This window comes from Panthera pardus, unplaced genomic scaffold (assembly GCF_024362965.1).
Source record: "Panthera pardus isolate Hobbes unplaced genomic scaffold, ASM2436296v1 HiC_scaffold_10, whole genome shotgun sequence".
NCBI classification, from domain to species: Eukaryota; Metazoa; Chordata; class Mammalia; order Carnivora; family Felidae; genus Panthera; species Panthera pardus.
This window is the reverse complement of record NW_026526655.1, coordinates 91,558,639-91,583,276: the sequence shown is the minus strand read 5'-3', so window position 1 is coordinate 91,583,276 and position 24,638 is coordinate 91,558,639. Positions and strand designations below refer to the sequence as shown.

General features: G+C 36.0%; 1 long non-coding RNA gene across 1 annotated transcript in view; it reads right to left on the bottom strand.

The window, feature by feature from the left end:
* Positions 1–11,182: 11,182 nt before the first annotated feature.
* Positions 11,183–24,638, bottom strand: part of LOC109270433 (uncharacterized) — a 229,739-nt gene continuing 216,283 nt past the window's right edge. Inside the window, exon 3 of the long non-coding RNA XR_002081524.2 lies at positions 11,183–11,402. This is a non-coding gene — a long non-coding RNA (uncharacterized LOC109270433). The remainder of the gene's footprint in view (positions 11,403–24,638) is intronic.

Sequence of the window (24,638 nt, the reverse complement as noted above, 5' to 3'; positions counted from 1 at the left end):
TTAACTTTGAGAACATAGTGTTTTGGGAGACTGTTATGGTGTCAAGCCCAACTGAGATGACTTGAACTCCGACTCTTAACATCCTGGGCCAGCATGCACATGAGAAATGGTTTGGCTCTTGATCCCCGTTCTCTGATTCTTCTCCTGCCATTCCATTCCCTTGGACTTTTGCATTTGATATTTCCTCTGCCAGGAACACTCTTTCCCACTTATTGCATCTTGCGGATATCACTTTGTTTATGACTACTCAAATGTCCCCATCTCTGAGAAGGTTTCCAAGGTACCCTCTCTCCCCATGCAACCATCAACCTGTTTTATTTTCTTCTTAACAGCACACATATGAGCAACATTGACATCATGCCATATTTTATCTTGTATTGTTTTACTCAAGCTGATAGAATGCACCCATTAAAGCACAAGGATGAATTCTCTTGTATTCACAATCCTAAACATGGCTCATACAGGCTCTCAGTAAATTTTTGACAAATTGAGAAATGAAGTGTTAGGCAGCTAGACATGTGTTAGAAAGCTAGACATGAGTGACAGGAGGATGGACCTTGGATGTCCTGATAGAGAGTCCCAACTGAGGACCACCCAGGGACCACCCCATTCCATCCATCTAGCAATTGGTTTGCGGTTACAACATCCCAGCAGAGCAAGAGTTAAGCTTGTTGTGATTGTTGCACTTGCACAGAAAGCAGCAGAAGCAGCGGCTTGTCCTTATTTGACCTATGTCTCTAGAATACAAATAATGTTGTGGTTTCCTACCCCATGCAGGCGTTGTGAATACATCTTGGAAAAGGACATGCATAGTTGACTAGTTATTATACAACCCAGGCCTGTCACTCAAATGTTGAGACCCTAGGACCCACCCAAAAGAAAAAAAAAATTATATGAACTCACACCCCAGAGTTTCCAGGGGCCATTAGATGTCTCTCTTGAGTGGCCTGCTCCTCCCTGGAGTGTAGTTTAACAAAATTCCTCTTCTTTACTTTGTTAGGCTTCTCTATAATTCTTTACTATGGCAGCGGAAAGTACTAAGGCTTCTTTCCTTTTCCATCTCACTCTTGGTAACATGAGTACCTGCTGCTGCTATTGGGGATAATTAAGAATAGACATTTATAAATTATACTCAGTAGAAATTGCCTCCTTTTCTTTCTATATATTCAATTAAATAGATTGCTATTTTGTTATTTTTACTTGTCTTTTGTTTTCTGAAGTTTTTCTATAAAGAATATAATGAAAGAATGAATGATCTGATGTGGAACTTAGAAACCAACTGTGGAATTGAATCAAACGGATAGTAAAATTAATAGTTGTTAACTTTTTAGCACTTACTATGATTCATACTCTATATTATTCTTTATATGAATTAATTTTAATTTCTTATAATAATACTATCGGTAATTTTTACCCTATTTGTCAAATAAAACCTCATGTAGACTTACCAAATATGAGCTTACACAGCTAGTAGGTGCTGGAAAAGTGATCAAATTGAGGAATTCCTTACTCCACACCTGTAATTCTTCTAAAACACCAAGTTTAACAACTATAAAAATAGGTGTCTCTTAGTAAAGGAAGGAGACAGAATTCTGTGAGTTACTTCCCTTTGGAAAAATGGAGTGAACTGTTCACAGATGCCTATGGAGATGCAATGGACACTGGACTCTCTCTGGTCCTGACTGGTTTCTACTTGGAGCAAGTTATTCAGCCTCTATGGACATTACCTTTAAAATAGGTGTTGTGCAGGTCTGATATTCCATAAACGCTTGTTAAATGAACATATCAATGAATGAATAAATTAAATAGTATTTACTGGGTGGGCACTAAGTTTCCTCCTAATGTCAAGATTAACTCAATACTGATGGCCACAATACTAATACTACATGTAAATGATCCCTAAATATTTACCTTCTGTTTCTACATGAAACTAACATAGTTTTTAAACTCATTTTTAAACTGTTTCAGTCTAATTATGCTAACCTGCCATGGCTTCCAGTGTACCCAACAAATAAACCTAATCTGGTAAAGCTCAAGTCACAAGAAATTAGTAAATTTGATGCTATCTGAAAAAATTAAGTTTGAGGAAATATCCAATTTCTGGCCCTAATGGAAATAGCTGTAATCAATTGAGATGTGATGATTTCAAATAATCCACTGTCTTTCTTTACATGGAGTCTAGTTATCTAAATAGAGGCAGATGACACAAATATGCTTACGAGAAATAAATTACTAGCAGTAGACTTGTCTCAATACATTGAAGCCAATATCAGTCATACCTGATTTGGGTCATATCAATAGGATTAATAAATAAAGTTTCATGATAAAATCAGTGAACAGAGACTTTTTTCCATAAAATAAACTAAAAAGTCTACTGACAATACCCAGTCAAGTTGTCACATTAGCTTATAACCATTTGTTATGTTATTCTTCACTACAAGAATGAGTGATGCCCTATCATACACAATGATATACCAAATGTAGCAGTCTTTCCACAGCCTCTCATTTTCCCCCACAATCCTTTCCATTTTTTTAGTTTTAGTTTTACTTTTACTTTTACTTTTAGTTTTATGTATGTATGTATGTATGTATGTATGTATGTATGTATGTATGAATTTGAGAGAGAGAGATTGAGAGAGAGAGGGAACAAGCAGGAGAGGGGCAGAGAGAAGGAGACAGATCTGAAGCAGGCTCTGTGCTCACAGCAGAGAGCCCAATGCAGGGCTTGAACTCACAACCTATGAGATCATGCTCTGAGCCAAAGTCCAACGCTTAACTGACTGAACCTCCCAAACAACCCCCCCCCCATTCTTTTTAAACAAGACTTACAATGCTCTTTGTGACAAGTTGTAATTGAAAGTACTTAAGCTGTAAAAAGCCCAAATGGATATTGGTTTAAATCCCAGTTCATCTTTGCCAATTGTGTGCTCTCGGGAAAATTCTGTAACATAGAATAGAATCTGAACATACTTCCATGTTTTTAAGGCATACTAATAGGCACACTACAACATACTAGTAAGAGATACTAATACCTATTTCACAGTATTGTTTTGAAGATTCAAGAGATTATATATAAAGAGCCTAACAGCATCTACCACATAATAGGTCTGAAAAAAAATAAAGCTTTCCTTTTTTTTTCTTTCTTCCCCTCATCAATGTAACATTAAATGAGAATATTCATATTTACTTCTGTTTTCTAAATATTGTGATGTGATTTGGCCTGGCTTGGTTAAAACTATACTTACATTCTGAAAAGGGCCTGATACCTTCAAATATAATTGTAGCCTTTCAGAGAAAATTTGAAATAATGAAAACCTTGGAGAAAGGCATCAAGGCTGACAACTGATTCAGAAATTTTTATTAATTTTTAAGTTTTTAAAGCAATAGCTCATTTTTAGTGCATCCTTTAAAACTACCCCCATATAATACATTTATTCATTGGTATGTGAAAACATTCTTCCTTTAGTTTCTGGGGCCATAAAAAAAATAGAATTTTTGAAAACACAAAAGAAAAAGATAGTCAAAGGCTCATTTCCTCCCTGTTCCACAAAAGAAAATTATTGAGTCCTTACTCAATGCCATGCACTGATCAGGGATGTGGGGATAGATCAGTGACCTCATGGAGTTTACATTCTAGTTGGAAAAGACAAACATAACACATCAATATTAGAATATAATACCATATAAGGTACCATGTGATATGAAAAAAAAAGCAAGATAAGGAAGAATGGAAGTGTTGGGGCAAGGGGAAGCTGTAATTTTAAATAATGTGCTCAAGGTTGGTGTCCATGAAGCAAAGACTTGAAAGACATAAGGAAATGCCTTGGAGATTTCTGGGAGCAGTCGCCAACTTACCCAGTAGGCACAACAGCCACACTGACTAGGACTCACCATACTTTGGGGGGCCTACAAAAGTATTTTACTTTGTAAAGAAATTATTTGAGAGAGAGAGCTCGAACGTGTACATGTGTGAGAGGGGAAAGAGCAGAGGGAGAGAGAGAGAATCTCCACACTGAGCACGGAGCCAACTCACGGTCCATCCCAGGACCCTGAGATCATGACCTGAGCTGAAATCAACCATTGGTTGCTAGACTGACTGAGCTACCAGGCTCCCCTACGTTTTTGTCTGTTCGTTTGTTTGTTTGTTTGGATCAGAAGTAAAAAAAAATGAATGGTTAATATTGAGGAAAATGTTTAAATTTTTAACACAGACTGGAGTGTAGTTATCTTTATATCAAAACAAATCATAAAATATACTTTTAATATATATTAAGCATATTTTAATTTTACATTTGTGTGTAATACGTACATACGATATATACGAGTATTTGGGTTTTGATGGAGTAAGGTACCCATCGGGCAAAGTGCCTAAGGCCCAGGAAGGTCCTAATGCAACTCTTTTTGGGAATGGGGCTTCTAATCAACTGACTCGTTAGCATCAGAAGGGAATACATTAATGAAATATAATAGGCTATATCAACTAAGAAACAGTTCTGGGAAGAATCTGTAGGGCTTTTAGAGGCTTACAAAACCAAAAATGTTTTGTCATTTAAACCCTGTTATTGCATTTTAAATCCTCAGACACCTAATTAGAACACAAAAGATGAGCTATAGGAGTTAAAAGTAGAAACAGCTTTTTTTTTTACAGTCTGCCCATTTATTATTTCTTATAAACATTCCCAGTATCTCTGATGACACTCACACTGATGAAAAGCCCTCAATGTACTTCATAGAGTTAGTACAGCCTGGTTTACAAAAATAAAAACTCAACCTTAAAAGAGAATTGGTGGTAATTTATTTTCATCAGGCAAATCATGGAGTTAAATTTAACTTTTTCAGAATACCTCCAAGAACCAAGTAAAAGTGTATCTTAGGACCATGGAGAAAAGGAAGGTAAAAAGCAGGAGGCGAAATTAGAACACTTGGATGGCAAAAGTAATTTGATGAAAGATAAAGAATCAGGTTAACACACAAAATATCAGCAATTGAATTCCAGAATTGATGGGCGTTTTTAGAAGTTAGAAATCTGTTATTTTTATGTAGATGTGGGGGAAACTTAAAAATTCCATTCAAATTCAACCATTTTTATTTTCATTCTCACATAAAAGAGTCCCGATATTCCTTAGACTATCACCTAGTAGCTGCATTCAAATGTTAGAATTCAAACTTTGAATAAAACTTTCTTTAGCAGTTCTTAATAAATGTACTGAGTCGATCTGTGGGTGGGGCCGGAGGTGGTGGAGTGGTGGAGTGTGTGTGTGAAAAAGAGAGATGACTGACTGATTCAGGGTAGAGGAACGAAGCAGGCAGTGGGTGAGTCCTGGTAAGTACAATCATAAAGAACAGAAATGAGCAGGCTTCCTTCCACATAATTTCTGATATGGAGTTTTGTTGTTGTTGTTTTTTTAACTGCTCTTTTATCTTTTTATTAATCTGTCATCCACTAATCTCTCCCTGGATTCCCAGACTTTACTCTATAGGTATATAGGTAAACAGCAACGTTGTAATCCTTATCACTTAAATAAATCAGAGAGGGAAAAAAGTAGATATGGGATAAGTGAAGGCATAGAAAAAAAAATTCAGGAGTTGAGATAAAAATACATATTCTACAGAACTGTTTTGGGGATTCAAGAGATTATATATCTACATGTATATAATTGTATATAACTGAAGATGAATTAAGTTAGTGATTACTTGATACATCTTTCTTCATTCTTATTTAAATATCAGAAAAACTTGCAATGAAAAGAATAAGCTAAATGTGCTGATTTAGTGGTAGTTGACCATAGCTAAATGGAACATGAAGAAGCTATTTAGAAATTATTTCTTTCTGGTATCCCCTCCTCTATTCTCCCATGTACATTGTCCAAACCTCTTTTAGACTTTAACCGTAACAACTATGATATCACCTCCATTGTGAATATGAGTATTTCCATTTTCCCTTTTAATTGTATGTATTTAAAGTCGCCATCTTATTTACCTTTGTAGGCTGCCTGCTTCTGAAAGAGACCCAGAAAAGTACAGGTGCATAGTAAATATTTGGTTAATTGAATTAAATATTAAGAAAGTAATTTATACTCTTACTATGCTATCCTTCAGAGCATAAGAAATTCATTCCATGGTTATAAGGTGCAGCATGCATAATTTTATTAAGTGATGACTTAGAGATACAAAGTATTTAATACCTTTCTCAAACAACTTATGATTTATCAATTCTTGGGAGATGTTCTATTTATTAATATATTTGTCACACTCAGAAGATCAGGAGAGAAAGTGAAAGTGAAGAGGCTTGAAGGAGAAAAGAGAAAAGGATTAAAATCATGGCTATTATTGGCATATGGATTCGCACCTCTTCAGTGAACTCAAAGGACACTCCATTCTCCTGGAGAGTTATTTGTAACTCTGGATGGTCAGATAATTGCCTGTTAAATAGTGAATGAAAATTGTCAGGGGGTGACTGAAAATGCAAGCCATTTACATTCCTCGGGAGAATTTGCAAAGTAGTTCTTCAGCTCAAAGTAGTTTAAAGGAAAGTGGGTTGAAGGGTCATTGAAGAGAGATGCAGCTGATAAAGGTTGATTGGAATTTCTTGTCGTATTAGCCAGTTAATGGTGTATTTAAATTATCCTGTAGGCTCTTTCATTATACCTTAATGTTCGGAGTTTAACTCTTTTTTAGTTTGAAAGTCCTAAACGAATTTTTCAAATTCAAAGATGAATAATTCAAACGCAGGAGGGAGAATACTACTTAGACCTAGAGCAAGGTGAAAAGAAGCCTGATGTATTGGCCACCAACTGAGGAAGTCAGCAAGGTGAGTCCCATTTTACAGAAAGCTGCTAAAATAGTCATCACTGGGTGAGAGCATAGGGTTTGGGCAGAGAGGGGCACTCATCTGTATTTGGGAGGAATTTTAGAAGGAATATACATTATCTTATAACAAAAATTTTTCAAATATCTTGTTGATGTTTGTTGTTACTTAGCAATTTTGGGCTCAAGAGTTGTAACCCATAAAATGTATGGGATACATCTTCCAAAAAATTAATCCAGAGATTGCCCTATAAATTATAGAATACAATTTAGATAAGTATTTTTCTTCAACATTCCACAGATCTTCCAACATGTATTTTCCATCCATTATTAATATAAAGTTATTTAACATTAGAGAACATGTTACCGATTCATTTAAAATCATGTTTTAGAGCAACTTTAAATAACCTCTGCTACTTTCCTCACCAATCCTTAACTATTTCTTAGCTATAGCAACCTATTTATAATATATATTTAAAAAAATGCATCCTGGTAGATTGAATCCTACACCGGGATCAGTACTCTCCTTGAAATGAGCCACAATAGATAACACCTCTGAGGAATTAAGTCTGCGACTACCAACTTTTCAAGACGCTAATTACATGCTTCCTCACAGGTTTTACCTTCTTCCACTGTGTTCTTTCCTTCCTTCAGGTCACTTGGAAGAGATAGAAAGCATTTGTTCACTTGGAAGCCTAATGTGTAGTCCCTTGACCAGCAGCATCAGCACCACCCAGGAGCTTGCTAGAGGTTTCAATCACTGGCCCAATCCCAGTTCTGTTGGATCAGGAACCTGGGGGTGGGCCCAGCAATCTGTGTTAAGAAGCTTTTCGGGGAATTTTGATGCACACTCAAGTCAGAACTATTGACTTGGTTAGTTTTTTTCCATAAAGAAAATGGTACTTCTCTACTCAGCTTCTTATTGTTTCTCTTCCTCTTTTATCAATTATTTAAAACCCATGACCTACACATAAAACTACTCCCCCTCAAATAATCTGTTCTTTTAGCTTCAGCCCCTAACTGCCTCTGTTCTAGAATCTTGAGAATCATTTCCTTGAATAGCCCATATCCCTAATGAGGAACAGAACATTTTGCAAAATATAGAAATAAAAGATTTCAAAAGACATTTAAGTAGGTTTCATTATCATATGCATAGGTAACAATACATATCTCATTTTCTATACTGGGAAGAAAATTAAACTTGAGAAGCTTCACAAAAATAAAAGAAGATACTAAAAGAGAAAAAAACACCACATCTTATTTGAAAAGGTTATAGAAAACAAACTACTCTAGATTTAAAAAAATTAAAATGGTTGGACTGATCTCTCTCTAAATCCAGAAATATTGAATAAAATAAATTTAAATCTAAATTTCAAAAACATGATCAAAGAAGTTTTTTATATTCTTTTTTTTTAAGTTTATTTACTTAGAGAGTACACATGAGCAGGGTAGGGGCAGAGAGAGGGAGAGAAAGAGTCTCAAGCAGGCTTTGTGCTGTCAGCACAGAGCCCAACGTGGGCTGGATCTCATGAACCATGGGATCATGACCTGAGCTGAAATCAAGAGTGGGAAACTTAACCAACTAAGCCACCCAGATGCCCCTATATTCTTTTAGAAATAGGTTTTTACTACTACTGATTAAAGAGTCAATTTGTAATGGTTACAAATTTTTAAGGAGTGGCTGGAGGGAGTCACTATTTTTAATTTTCAAGTAACACAGCCAGGAAACACCCCTGGAAATATCACTTGGGAGGAAGAAATGTTTCTTCTTTAAGAGCACAGCAGAAAGTTAGCACCTGCTAAGTGGGAAAAATTAATCACTAAACTTTTTTTTTTCTTTTTCTCTCCATGTAGAAAGAGTCTAAGTAGCTTTCTACTTCTTCCTTCAGCTTCTTGCTTGGAAAGGAAAATAGAGACTCCAAAGAAACTGCAAACTTTTGGGAATGATTTCAGCAGTGAATTCTGAAAGGGCAGCCAGACAAAAGATTCCTAGCAGAGTTCTTGGGCTTTAGTGTAGATAACAATCTAACATCCGACACTGGGAAAATTCTGATTCCACCTCCCACCTCCCATTAGAGTTCCCACTGATACCAATTCAACCTGGGGCATGGCCCTGTAATTTACATTTTTAACAAGTACACAGAGATGATTCTGATAAGATGGTAAAAGTCCACACTTTTAGGAAATTGGCCATGATCAAGCTATTTTCATAGCTTGCAGGACAAAGAAGCTACAGTGTAATTAGCAGATGGTGGATTTGAAATATTTAAGCCACTATTTCCAAAAAAGTAGTTCCCTTAGAACATTAGTTCTGGTATGTTCAGGGATTAGTGTCCTAAAAACACAGGATCCTGTTGTTATATATGTTAAGAAAATGCTGCACTCCAAATCTATTCAGAAGTTTGCTTCTCAAAGCACATTAGCACATTAGGGGCCCCTGAAAATTTCCTCAATTTAAAAGCAGGGTTTACAAGAAACTGACTCTTTTTTTTTTTTTTAATTTTTTTTTAACATTTGTTTATTTTTGAGACAGAGAGAGACAGAGCATGAACGGGGGAGGGTCAGAGAGAGGGAGACACAGAATCTGAAACAGGCTCCAGGCTCTGAGTTGTCAGCACAGAGCCCGACGCGGGGCTTGAACTCACGGACCGCGAGATCATGACCTGAGCCGAAGTCGGCTGCTTAACCGACTGAGCCACCCAGGCGCCCCAAGAAACTGACTCTTAACTATAGAGAACAAACTGATGGTTACCAGAGGGGAAATGGTTGGGGGCACGAGTGAAAAAAATGATGGAGATTAAGGAGTTCACTTAGCATGATAAGCACTGAGTAATGTATAGAATTGTTCAATCACCATATTGTACACCTGAAACTAGTATAACACTGTATGTTAACTATACTGGAATTATAATAAAAAACCTAATTTAAAAAGGTGAAAAAGTTAATAAAAACAGGGTTTAGATTTTATTTAATAAGCAAACTTCTTTGCAAAGGAATTTTTTTCTCTTATAAATGTAATAATAATTTTGCCAGAAAAACTTTTCAAATAACACTTGTTTGGAACAAACGGGTCAAACTGTAAAATTCTATTTTGTTCTGGTGCAAATACACAAAATATTTTAAGATGTCAAAAGTGTCCAAGTTAAAGACACTAACTAGAGTAGTAAGGATAGATTTTAATCAGTAATATATTTTTGCATTAGGGAAAAGGTACAGAGGTGATTGGGTGTTTTAAAGGGAGCAGGATGTGTGTGACCAGGGACTCAGTAGAGTCAGGAAAGGAAAAATGACAAAAAATAGGAAGGGGTTGGTCCATGTGAAACCCATCTGGGTTTGCTAACTGGTGCTCATTAACGTTAAGTTCCTAGCCTCCCAGAAAGCCCAAGACACATGGGGCCCTATCTTCAGGTGTTGACTGAAACAGACAGTAAATTCTTTTACCAGCCTTGAGTTTTCTCAGGGGGGTCATATCAGCAGGAGCAAGGGTCATCCTAAGAATGCAGTCCTGAGCTATTAGAAAGTATGTTAGTGTTTGTTCAAGTCTTTATAGGCCAAGGTTGAGGCTTAGTGCAAAAGAGGGCTCAAAGGGAGAGTTCCGGTTAGAGCTCGATTACTTGATCTAAGAAGGAACATTTGTCGGAAGTAAGTGAGGGAAATATGAGTTTTGGTTTCCACCTCAAATCAGGAAGTTGATCTAATCTCCCCATCAAAAAGGTAGTAGAATAAATTGTCCCTACCCCTTATCTTGGAGCACTACAAAATATGAAACAGAGAACACTCTGAGGAACAAAGCTGTACGATTAACGAAATGGTAACAGAAGCTATAGATTAAGAACAATAATAGTAATAACTAGTATTTAGAGCTAATAGAACCCCTAGTGTGTAATCAAAATACCTTTCTTCTTGTCTCTCACCTTCCCTTAATAATTTATGCAGTTGGCTAAGATTTATCCCCTGCAACTGAACTCTGGAAAGCCTTGTGCCTTTTCTGGCCACTCTTTAATAGTAAAAGCATTGCACACAGTCTTAGTAATCTAAAAAGCCCAGACCAATATATTAAAGATACAATTATATAGCATATACTTATATTACTGTATATTATATGATATGCAATGTTATATATTACAAAATATAAAATGCAAAATTATAATAAATACTTCAGTCTTCATTCAAAAGCAGGACTTCTCCATAAGTCTGCCACTTCCCCATCTAGGCCCCATTGTCAATGGGAAAGACTGTGTAGAAGCTTCTTTCTTTCTTAGTTACCTTATTTCTCAGCTATTGCTGCAGACACTTCCAGGTTTGAAGCACGAGAAGGGAGGAAGGGAGAGGAGGGGAAACATACCTTACAAACATACCATATGTTACCTTCACACTTGTTGATCCATGTAATGCTTAAACATACCTCTTTATCTTGTGGATGCTTTTCTCGATTTCTTAGAGGCACTTATGCATCCCTTTCTGACTGGGGCTTTCAGGTATTTGACAATATATTCTCTCCCTCTGGTCTTGCCCCTCTCTGGCCCAGGTTGCAGGTGACCTGCCCTTCTAAGGCTCACTCTATTAGAGTCCCAGTGACTTCCCAAGTGATCCTCCTGGATAAAAATCAAAACCATTGTGGTCTTAGTTTCTCTACCATTTGGTCCACATCAGGTTCACAGAAATACTCTTAGATCCTTTACTTTGATAAGTTCTGGGAGTGGATACAAATTTCAAAACAATTACTTCTTTGCTGTCAAAGCAGCTTGCTGGTTTCTCTTGCCCTCTAGATTTCCTGGGCAGATGTCAACCAGTCTGTTGAGTCTGCCATTTTCCTAACTGGTTCTCCATTTGATCCTGCGGAAGCTCCTCATTATGGACCTGAAATAAGTAGGCAGCACTCCTTCCCTTTGGGTGGGTAGGTGGCAGAACATAAAGCCTGGTGTGTGCTCTCCCAAGTCCTATTACCTGATAAAATGAAGGATGCCCAGTTACGTTTGAATTTCGGGTAAATGACAAATACATTTTTAGTATAGGTATGTCCTATGCAAGTGCTGTATTGGGGACATATATTGAGTATTTGTTGTTTTTCTGCTACTCAAATGTAACGGGGTATCCTGTATATTCATTTGCTACTTCTGATCAACCTATACCAGAGAAACTTCTCAGATCATTCCCTTCCATATCCACTCTCCTTTTTTTTTTTTTTTTTTTTTTTTTTTTTTGTATTCTCTAAAAGTTTCACAAACTCATTCTTTAGATTTCTCAACTCAATTTGGTTGAGCACCTTACATCAGAATTTCTTATCAATTGTATCCTGGTGTAACACTTAAAACATAATGTAACAACTGTTCACATTATTAGCCACAGACATTTTGCAGAGCATTGGAGACAGCAAATCTTCATAGGACAACTCTGGTATTTTAAAGTGAACTTTTAGCATTCACAGAGAGACCATTTGGAATAGTCGTAAGGACTCTTACACAAAGAATTAGTGTCCAAATAACAACAGACTAGTGTAAGGATGGAATGGCACACAAAGGCTAAGTCAGTGGACATTAAAATGGAAAAAAAGGATGAAGATTATAGACAGCACAGGAGCAGAGAATTGGTTCTGTTAGCTAAAAGTTCCTACCATTCCCTTAAGGATAAAGAAATTAAAATTAGTATAAGAACACTGGGCATTTACAATTTTTTCACATTAAGGTAAATTAATTTTATGTCCATTATTAATTGTTAGTCATTTCTAATGAATTATTTGTGTTGTTTTCATAAAGACCCAAGTTAAATAACTCCTGTAGGTAATATTATAGATCTGTATCTGGACCTGGACAGAGCAGGTCTACGAACTGTAGTATTACATGGATTCATTTTAGTCGGTGAGTTTTTGAAATTGTTTAAAGACCTCTGATAATCAAATTAAGGTAATAGCTTAGAAAAAACCCTCAGAATGAATTTGGCTTTAAGAAAGAATTCTAGCTTTGTTATAAAACAAGTTGCTTTGGGGGATTATGAAAAGATAGTGACCTATACACATAGGCCATTTAATATCTTTGCCAGTTCTTTGGGGATAGTTTTCTAGAAGTGTGATGGATGGGTCAAAGGGTAAAAGGATGTGAAATTTTACTAGATATTGCTAAATTTGACTCAGTGGATATGGAAATATATGTATGCTTATTTCCTCACTTAATAGCACATTATATGATGAAACTTTTAAATGTTTGTCAATAAATTTTTGTATATTTATGTTTAAATTATTTATTTTATATTTTCCTATTTTAAATGGAATCTTCTCTTCCTTTATATCTTCTAACATTTGTTTACATATTTGAAGTGACTACTTTTTGACTGTTAGTTTTATATATTGTGATTTTTATTTTTTTCCTTTTAAAATATTTAAAATTTAATTATTTGAGACAGAGAGAGACACAGCACAAGCAGGAGAGGAGCAGAGAGAGAGGGAGACACAGAATCCGATGCAGGCTCCAGGCTCTTAGCCGTCAGCACAGAACCCCATGCGGGGCTCGAACCCACCAACTGTGAAATCATGACCCAAGCTAAAGTCAGCCCCTGAACCAACTGAGCCACCCAAGTCTCCCTATATATTGTGATTTTTAAAAATTCATTTATTATTTGCAGTGGTTTTACTTGGACTCTTAGGACTTTTCCTGATATTCTATTGTAATAGAGATTTTTGACTCTGATTACAATCCTAATTTCTAAATATTTTTTGACCAATTAACTAGCTAATATCTTTAGTTCATTATTATATAGGAGTGCAGATGATGAGTAAATTTAGCTTGTTTATTTGGTGAGAATGTCTTTAATATCTCCCTATTAGGAAGAAGTTGACTTCTGAAAGATGGTACATATTAAGAAATGATCCATCAGTTAGTATTTTATTATATATTTTTGTCAAAGATGGGTGTCACATTTTGTCAAATGATAACTGTCAAAATTTTATGATATATTACTAATATTGAACTACGTTTGCATGCCTAAAAACTCCACTTAATCATAATATATTTTCTTTTTTAATATACTTTTTTATTGAAAAATGCCCAAATTATTAGGCACAATTCAAGGAATTTTTGCAATGTAAACATAACTCATGTAACAATATATAGATCAACAAACAAAACATTACAAAACTCTGGAAACTTTCTGATCACTATTAATTCTCAACAGACTAACCACTATCTTTTCTTTAAACACCATGGATTTGTTTATTAGGCCCTCATTCTTTGGAGGCTCTCACAACTCAACCCATTAATGCTATAGCAATGTTGCTTTTATCTAAGCAGCAGTATCAAAAGTCGTAGGGACTAGCCACCTGCAGCTACTAAATATAAATTAAAATTAAAAAACAAGTAAACTCAGAAGAATAAAACTAAAGCAAAAGCAGAAATAAATGGTAAAGTAAAAACAATAACATTGTTAAAGAAGTAGGGTTTTTTTTGAAAATTAGTGAATTTACATAAATCATTGGCTAACTGATTCAAACCACACAAGAAAAGAGAAAACCCATACAAATACCTCACAATAGCAATGATACTGGGGAAATATCCAAAAATACAGAGAAAAATAAAGGAGTCATATGTCAGTACTTCTTTTTCTCTCTCTTTTTTTTTTTTTCAAATAAATTTGACTATGTGGTTGAAATAGAGGAGTTCTCTAATAGAATTTAAATGATCAAAAATGACCTTATGTGAAAATAAAAGTCTAAAACTTTAAAAATTTTGCTCAAGCTTATTTAAAATATTAATTAAAAACATAGGGCAGACATCACAATTTTATTCAATAAAAGCCTTGGGAAGAAAAGGAAATTGCTAACTCACTTGCTTCTTAGAATATAACGTCTAGAATAGTCTTTATTTTTTATTATAAGTATAATAAAACCAGCTATGATAAAGACACAATCAAAAGCAATGCAATCAAAAGCAATGATAAATTAAAAGTGAGAATATATATGAAAAAGAAGAGAGAATATTTTATCTATTTAAGTTATATTTCTATATATTCTGTATCTTGGCATCACAAGATTGAGCACATGTCTACATTAGCTTTTAGAAGAGCAAGGTTTTGATATTCTAGTTTTTAACTATAAACAATTTATTGCCAAAGCTTTTGTATACTATCCTTAACCTGGGGATTATAATTATTGTAAGGTTTGATTTTCCTTCTTGTTATAATAAATTGTATTAGTTTGAATATGATGATTGTACAAAATTTAATTATATCACTTGTAGTGGGTTAAATGGTGCCCCCTGAAAGATACGTCCATGTCCTAACACCCCAAATGCATATATGTGACCTCAGTTGGCAGAAGGGGCTTTATAGATGTAATTAAATGATGGATTCTGAGATGAGGTCATCCTAGATTAAATGCATTGACCCTAAATTCATTGACAATTATCTTCATAAGAAGCTAGAAGAGAAAGGGAAAGATTCTTCCCTAGAGACTTTGGAGGGATCACAAGCTCTGCTGAATTTTGGACTTCTGAACTCCAGAACTGAAAAAGAATAAATTCGTGTTATTTTAAGACACTTGGCTTGTAGTGATGTGTTATGGCCGCCCTATGAAACTAATGCATCATCCCTGTTGCAATGTTCACACTAATACTGTGATGATTACCTCGTTATCTATCAATTCATTTTATTTATAACTCTCCACTACAGGTGTGGCATAAATTTTCTTTCTTAAGGGAAAGCATTAAAATATTTTGTCTTCAATTTCTTAGTGTTGGTCTGTTTGGGAAAAATAAATTAGTCATTCCAGCAGATTCTTTTTATACTCAAATACAAGCTATCTTTAATAAGTAAAATAAATTTAAAAATATAAACAGAACAGCAACCATGGAAGAAACTTGCCCACTCTCTTGCCCTTGCCCACTCCTTATGCTTCTTGTCATGATGTTGGGTTCAGAAATTTCACATTTCAAAGTTTTAGACCTTTAAGTAATAATTCCACAACTGAATTAATTATATGATAGTAAAATTTGGTAGAGATAGAAAAAACTCATTAAATTATTATAGCAAAAATAATCTAACAATAAAGTAACAATAGTAGAAACGATGGTATATTAATATACACTTTTATAAATGCTAACGAAAAATTTTAGAGAATATAAAAGTAGAATGTTTTTTAAGTGTAAGCTTTTTGTTTTTGTTTTAATTTTTTTAAGTTTATTTATTTTGAGAGAGAGAGAGAGCACAAGTAGACTAGGGGCAGAGAGAGGGGGGAGAGAGAGAATCTCAAGAGCGCAGAGCCCACAGTGCATCTCAAACTCACAAACTCTGAGCTCATGACCTGACCTGAAACCAAGAGTCAGATGCTCAACTGACTGAGCCACCCAGCCACCCCTAAAAGTAGGATATTACTAGAATGGATCTCACTGAAATTATGTTTTAATAACAGACCGTTTAGTACAAGCAAATACAGGAAATCACCATTACTAAATCAAAGGAGAAAATAAAATAGTGAGTACCTTAACTGAAGCCAGAACTGTGTTTACCAAATTTTAACATCTTACCATAATTTTTAAACTTTCAAAGTAGAAATAAATGGTAATAGCAGCATCATGTCTTATGATAACATATTGGAGTCATTTGAACTAAAGTCACTACTTTACAATGTTCTGGAAGTTCTATCCAATGTTGATTAGATAATACAAATAAATGAGAAGTGTGAACTCTTGAAAGGATAAGTGAAAAATAAAAATTATTTTAAGATTATATTTCATTACATATAGCATCAAGATAATCATTAGTTTACAAAAATGTCAACAATTTTCCTATATATAAAATATATACAATAAAGAAAAGATCTTATTATTAATAGCAACAAAATGGTTGAAATGCATTGACAAAAGATTGGCATTTAATATACAGAAATTATATATTAAAGAAATACTTAAAATTATGATGAGTAATATCAATGTTTTAATAAATAGAAAAAGATTTCCATGTATGGCAATATGATGGATCAGATAGCCTGAATGATTACCCTCTTTAAAAAAAAATTTTCCAAAAATTTGTTTTTAAATAAATAACCAAGCTGGTTTAAAAAAACCCAGAAGGACTTTGAAAAAGACTGAAAATAGAACTCTGGAGATACAAAGAATTGGGCATAGCTTTTGCTCTGAGGGAAAATGATAAATACTAGTTAACCTGAACTTCTGTTTTGATGATCAAACAAGCTACTGGAGAAGGCATCTGATCCCTGGACTTATGAAAGATAGGTAATGCAATAGGCCTCTGCATAAAGCTGAAAATATAAATGGATCACTGTGAACAAGAAATCAGCTTACTTCACAGACTTCACAGGAAGACACTTGCCTGAGTTGACATTGGTGCTAATGGAGGGGGCAAAACATGTTCCCTGAAATGTTTTATTTGTTCACCATTTTGTGGCTTGAATTTACAATACCTGTTTCACTTGAGAATCATCAAGTGGAAAATTAAAAGTGGTTGAAATCAATAGAGCCCCAAGCTAATTGGCAGAAGCAAATGAAAATCTTAAAAAAAGAAAAGCCTTCCAATAATTCTCTTGATAAAGTTCTAAATAATGCACATTCATAAACATGTGTTTATGTTCACAGTGAGTCATCAGGGAAATGAAACTAAAAACAGTAACATAATACTGCATATGCACTAAAATGGCTAAAATTTCTGAGATTGACAATACCAAGTACTGCTGGAAATGTGGAGTAACTGGAACTCTCATACATTGTTGGTATTACACTAGTATAATTGCTTTGGTGAAATGTTTAACATTTCATTATAAGTATACTTACCATACAGCTGAGTACTTACGCTTCAAGGCAAGTACCTAAGTGAACTATGAACATATGTCCATCCAAAACAGACATATACATGCATCTTCATAGCAACTTTATATTAGCCAAAATGTGCAAAGAACCCAAATGTCTGTCAACTGGTAAATGGATCAACAATTTGTTGTATATACATATAATGGAATATCACTCAACAATAAAAAGTAACAAATTTTTTTTATTTTTTTTTTAACATTTATTTATTTTTGAGACAGAGAGAGACAGAGCATGAATGGGGGAGGGGCAGAGAGAGAGGGAGACACAGAATCCGAAGCAGGCTCCAGGCTCTGAGCCATCAGCCCAGAGCCTGACGCAGGGCTCGAACTCACGGACCGCGAGATCGTGACCTGAGCTGAAGTCGGACGCTTAACCGACTGAGCCACCCAGGCACCCCAAGGAACAAATTATTGATATAAGCAAAACCATGAACTAAATAAATGTTGAAGTTTCCAAGCAATTATTTCTAGATAGCAGATGGAAAGGCTTAAAAGCAAATTCTAAGTTCACTTGGAAAGGTAATAAAATAGTATTTTGGCATAAAATATACAAATAAGCAATTTGCCAAACAACGTACATGCCATCTAATTTCTGATTACAAAGGTCAACAGCAAATACACCAAAAATAAATAGGAAGAAAGATGGACAGATGGAGAAGTAGATAGATAAACAGATATGTTTAAAAACAGACAAAAGTCTGGAATGATAAATATCAAACATTTAACAAGAAATGTCTACTTGGTTATGGTATTGTGTAGGATTGATGAAGAAAGATATATAGAGAGATCATTCATTGCTTAATTTATAAAAAAGAAGAAAAGTTTCCTGGCCTTGGAGCATTATAGGGGGAAAGAAAGCTGAGTGTATGTAGATAAGGTAGATAATAGACCAATTTTATCTCTATTCAGACATATTTTCTTGCCTCCTCTCAGCATCAGCATGCAGAACAAAAATTTTAGACACTTGGTTTCATTTGGTGGGAAATGTGAGTTTAGCGTCTGTCAGACTAGCACTAGGGCTGGTATTAATACTAAAGTCAAGAAATAGGGGCACCTGGGTGTCTCAGTCAGTTGAGCATCCCGCTTCTGCTCAGGTCATGATCTCATGGTCTGTGAGTTTGAGCCCCGCGCCAGGCTCTGTGCTGACACCTCAGACCCTGGAGCCTGCTTTGAGTTCTGCATCTCCTCTCTCTGCTCCTCCCCTGCTCCCGCTCTCTCTTTCCCCCTCTTTATCTTTCAAAGAAAATAAATTAACATAAAAAAATTTATTTAAGTCAAGAAACAGACTGCTTGGTCCATGAACAATATGATCAACATGGCAGAGACTCAGAAGAATCTGCATCCAACAAGAGCTAATGACTGCCCAGTCATCAGAAGAAATGAGGACATCATCAGAGATGACCATCCGAATACCCTCAAATGGGGCTGGGCCAATCAATCATACCCCAGGGGATTCTAGATATTAAACACTCAACCAGTTCTAAGGTACAGAAATCACTACATATCATCACCAAGTGAATTTATTTCAGGAATATTAGGTTAGCTTAATATTTTAAAAAATGCTGGGGTGCCTGGGTGGCTCAGTCGGTTGGCATCTGACTTCCGCTCGGGTCATGATCTTGTGGTTCATGGGTTCAAGCCCCACGTAGGTCTCTGTGCTGATAGCTCAGGGCCTGAAGTCTGCTTCAGGTTCTGTGTCTCCCTCTCTCTCTGGCCCTCCCCTGCTATCGCTCTGTCTCTCTCTCTCAAAAATAAACATTAATTTAAAAAAATTGTTACATCACCAAATTAACAGAAAAAAGGGAGAATATAGATGCAGAAAATGAATTTGATAAACACACAAACATTATAAAAACTCTAAGAAATAGGAATATAAGAGAATTTCCTCAATCTGAAAAAGAATATCTACCAAAAACTTATCAATAACACCAAAGACGAGGGTGAAAGACTAAAGACTTTTTCTATAACATCAGAAAGGAATAAGACAAGATATCTACCTTTGCCACTTCTACTCAACATTGTATTGGAAGCTCTAGTTAGGACAATATGGCAAGAAAAATAGAAGCCATCTAGACTGGGAAGGAAGAGGTAAAACTTTTTATTTGCATATGACATTATCATATAAATTCTAATGAATCTACAAAAATACTACTAGAAATAATAAATGAATTATGTAAGGTCATAGACACAAGGTACATACAGAAAAATTAAATTCATATATACTATATACTACAAAGAACAATTAGAAACACAAACTCCCATTGTGAGATCTTGAGCAAATACTTAACTTTTCTGAGTGCAAGTTTCCTGACCTATGAAGCTCAAGATCAGGAACACAACAGGGATGTCCACTCTCACCACTGTTGTTTAACATAGGGTTGGAAGTTCTAGCATCAGCAATCAAACAACAAAAGGAAATCAAAGGCATCAAAATTGGCAAAGATGAAGTCAAGCTTTCACTTTTTGCAGATGACATGATATTATACACGGAAAACCCGATAGACTCCTAGAGTCTGCTAGAACTGATACATGAATTCAGCAAAGTCACAGGATACAAAACTAATGTACAGAAATCAGTTGCATTCTTTTTTTTTATTTTTCAATATATGATATTTATTGTCAAATTGGTTTCCATACAACACCCAGTGCTCATCCCAAAAGGTGCCCTCCTCAATACCCATCACCCACCCTCCGCTCCTTCCCACCCCCCATCAACCCTCAGTTTGTTCTCAGTTTTTAACAGTCTCTTATGCTTTGGCTCTCTCCCACTCTAACCTCTTTTTTTTTCCTACCCTCCCCCATGGGTTTCTGTTACGTTTCTCAGGATCCACATAAGAGTGAAAACATATGGTATCTGTCTTTCTCTGTATGGCTTATTTCACTTAGCATCACACTCTCCAGTTCCAACCACGTTGCTACAAAAGGCCATATTTCGTTCTTTCTCATTGCCGTGTAGTACTCCATTGTGTATATAAACCACAATTTCTTTATCCATTCATCAGTTGATGGACATTTAGGCTCTTTCCATAATTTGGCTATTGTTGAAAGTGCTGCTATAAACATTGGGGTACAAGTGCCCCTATGCATCAGTACTCCTGTATCCCTTGGGTAAATTCCTAGCAGTGCTATTGCTGGGTCATAGGGTAGGTCTATTTTTAATTTTCTGAGGAACCTCCACACTGCTTTCCAGAGCGGCTGCACCAATTTGCATTCCCACCAACAGTGCAAGAGGGTTCCTGTTTCTCCACATCCTCTCCAGCATCTATAGTCTCCTGATTTGTTCATTTTGGCCACTCTGACTGGCGTGAGGTGGTATCTGAGTGTGGTTTTGATTTGTATTTCCCTGACAAGGAGCGATGTTGAACATCTTTTCATGTGCCTGTTGGCCATCCGGATGTCTTCTTTAGAGAAGTGTCTATTCATGTTTCCTACCCATTTCTTCACTGGGTTATTTGTTTTTCGGGTGTGGAGTTTGGTGAGCTCTTTATAGATTTTGGATACTAGCCCTTTGTCCAATATGTCATTTGCAAATATCTTTTCCCATTCCGTTGGTTGCCTTTTAGTTTTGTTGGTTGTTTCCTTTGCTGTGCAGAAGCTTTTTATCTTCATAAGGTCCCAGTAATTCACTTTTGCTTTTAATTCCCTTGCCTTTGGGGATGTGTCGAGAAAGAGATTGCTACCGCTGAGGTCAGAGAGGTCTTTTCCTGCTTTCTCCTCTAGGGTTTTGATGGTTTCCTGTCTCACATTCAGGTCCTTTATCCATTTTGAGTTTATTTTTGTGAATGGTGTGAGAAAGTGGTCTAGTTTCAACCTTCTGCATGTTGCTGTCCAGTTCTCCCAGCACCATTTGTTAAAGAGACTGTCTTTTTTCCATTGGATGTTCTTTCCTGCTTTGTCAAAGATGAGTTGGCCATACGTTTGTGGGTCTAGTTCTGGGGTTTCTATTCTATTCCATTGGTCTATGTGTCTGTTTTTGTGCCAATACCATGCTGTCTTGATGATGACAGCTTTGTAGTAGAGGCTAAAGTCTGGGATTGTGATGCCTCCTGCTTTGGTCTTCTTCTTCAAAATTACCTTGGCTATTCGGGGCCTTTTGTGGTTCCATATGAATTTTAGGATTGCTTGTTCTAGTTTCGAGAAGAATGCTGGTGCAATTTTGATTGGGATTGCATTGAATGTGTAGATAGCTTTGGGTAGTATTGACATTTTGACAATATTTATTCTTCCAATCCATGAGCAGGGAATGTCGTTCCATTTCTTTATATCTTCTTCAATTACCTTCATAAGCTTTCTATAGTTTTCAGTATACAGATCTTTTACATCTTTGGTTAGATTTATTCCTAGGTATTTTATGCTTCTTGGTGAAATTGTGAATGGGATCAGTTTCTTTATTTGTCTTTCTGTTGCTTCATTATTAGTGTATAAGAATGCAACTGGGGCGCCTGGGTGGCTCAGTCGGTTAAGCGGCCGACTTCGGATCAGGTCACGATCTCGCGGTCCGTGAGTTCGAGCCCCGCGTCGGGCTCTGTGCTGACCGCTCAGAGCCTGGAGCCTGTTTTGGATTCTGTGTCTCCCTCTCTCTCTGCCCCTCCCCCGTTCATGCTCTGTCTCTCTCTGTCTCAAAAATAAATAAACGTTAAAAAAAAAAAAATTAAAAAAAAAAAAAAAAGAATGCAACTGATTTCTGTACATTGATTTTTTATCCTGCAACTTTGCTGAATTCATGTATCAGTTCTAGCAGACTTTTGGTGCAGTCTATCGGATTTTCCATGTATAATATCATGTCATCTGCAAAAAGCGAAAGCTTGACTTCATCTTTGCCAATTTTGATGCCTTTGATTTCCTTTTGTTGTCTGATTGCTGATGCTAGAACTTCCAGCACTATGTTAAACAACAGCGGTGAGAGTGGGCATCCCTGTCGTGTTCCTGATCTCAGGGAAAAAGCTCTCAGTTTTTCCCCATTGAGGATGATGTTAGCTGTGGGCTTTTCATAAATGGCTTTGATGATGTTTAAGTATGTTCCTTCTATCCCGACTTTCTCAAGGGTTTTTATTAAGAAAAGGGTGCTGGATTTTGTCAAGGGCCTTTTCTGCATCTATTGACAGGATCATATGGTTCTTATCTTTTCTTTTATTAATGTGATGTATCACATTGATTGATTTGCGAATGTTGAACCAGCCCTGCAGCCCAGGAATGAATCCCACTTGATCATGGTGAATAATTCTTTTTATATGCTGTTGAATTCGATTTCCTAGTATCTTATTGAGAATTTTTCATTCCATATTCATCAGGGATATTGGCCTGTAGTTCTCTATTTTTACTTTGTCTGGTTTAGGTCTTTGTCTGGTTTAGGAATCAAAGTAATGCTGGCTTCATAGAATGAGTCTGGAAGTTTTCCTTCCCTTTCTATTTCTTGGAATAGCTTGAGAAGGATAGGTATTATCTCTGCTTTAAACGTCTGGTAGAACTCCCCTGGGAAGCCATCTGGTCCTGGACTCTTATTTGTTGGGAGATTTTTGATAACCAATTCAATTTCTTCGCTGGTTATGGGTCTGTTGAAGCTTTCTATTTCGTCCTGATTGAGTTTTGGAAGAGTGTGGGTGTTTAGAAATTTGTCCATTTCTTCCAGGTTGTCCAATTTGTTGGCATATAATTTTTCATAGTATTCCCTGATAATTGTTTGTATCTCTGAGGGATTGGTTGTAATCATTCCATTTTCATTCATGATTTTATCTATTTGGGTCATCTCCCTTTTCTTTTTGAGAAGCCTGGCTAGAGGTTTGTCAATTTTGTTTATTTTTTCAAAAAAGCAACTCTTGGTTTCGTTGATCTGCTCTACAGTTTTTTTAGATTCTATATTGTTTATTTCTGCTCTGATCTTTATTATTTCTCTTCTTCTGCTGGGTTTAGCTGCCTTTGCTGTTCTGCTTCTATTTCCTTTAGGTGTGCTGTTAGATTTTGTATTTGGGATTTTTCTTGTTTCTTGAGATAGGCCTGGACTGCGATGTATTTTCCTCTCAGGACTGCCTTCGCTGCATCCCAAAGCGTTTGGATTGTTGTATTTTCATTTTCGTTTGTTTCCATATATTTTTTAATTTCTTCTCTAATTGCCTGGTTGACCCACTCATTCTTTAGTAGGGTGTTCTTTAACCTCCATGCTTTTGGAGATTTTCCAGACTTTTTCCTGTGGTTGATTTCAAGCTTCATAGCATTGTGGTCTGAAAGTATGCATGGTATAATTTCAATTTTTGTATACTTATGAAGGGCTGTTTTGTGACCCAATATATGATCTATCTTGGAGAATGTTCCATGTGCACTCGAGAAGAAAGTATATTCTGTTGCTTTGGGATGCAGAGTTCTAAATATATCTGTCAAGTCCATCTGATCCAATGTATCATTCAGGGCCCTTGTTTCTTTATTGACCCTGTGTCGAGATGATCTATCCATTTCTGTAAGTGGAGTGTTAAAGTCCCCTGCAATTACCACATTCTTATCAATAAGGTGGCTTATGTTTATGAGTAACTGTTTTATATATTTGGGGGCTCCGGTATTCGGCGCATAGACATTTATAATTGTTAGCTCTTCCTGATGGATAGACCCTGTAATTATTATATAATGCCCTTCTTCATCTCTTGTTACAGCCTTTAATTTAAAGTCTACTTTGTCTGATATAAGTATGGCTACTCCAGCTTTCTTTTGGCTTCCAGTAGCATGATAAATAGTTCTCCATCCCCTCACTCTCAATCTAAAGGTGTCCTCAGATCTAAAATGAGTCTCTTGTAGACAGCAAATAGATGGGTCTTGTTTTTTTATCCATTCTGATACCCTATGTCTTTTGGTTGGCGCATTTAATCCATTTACATTCAGTGTTATTATAGAAAGATACGGGTTTAGAGTCATTGTGATGTCTGTATGATTTATGCTTGTAGTGATGTCTCTGGTACTTTGTCTCACAGGATCCCCCTTAGGATCTCTTGTAGGGCTGGTTTAGTGGTGACAAATTCCTTCAGTTTTTGTTTGT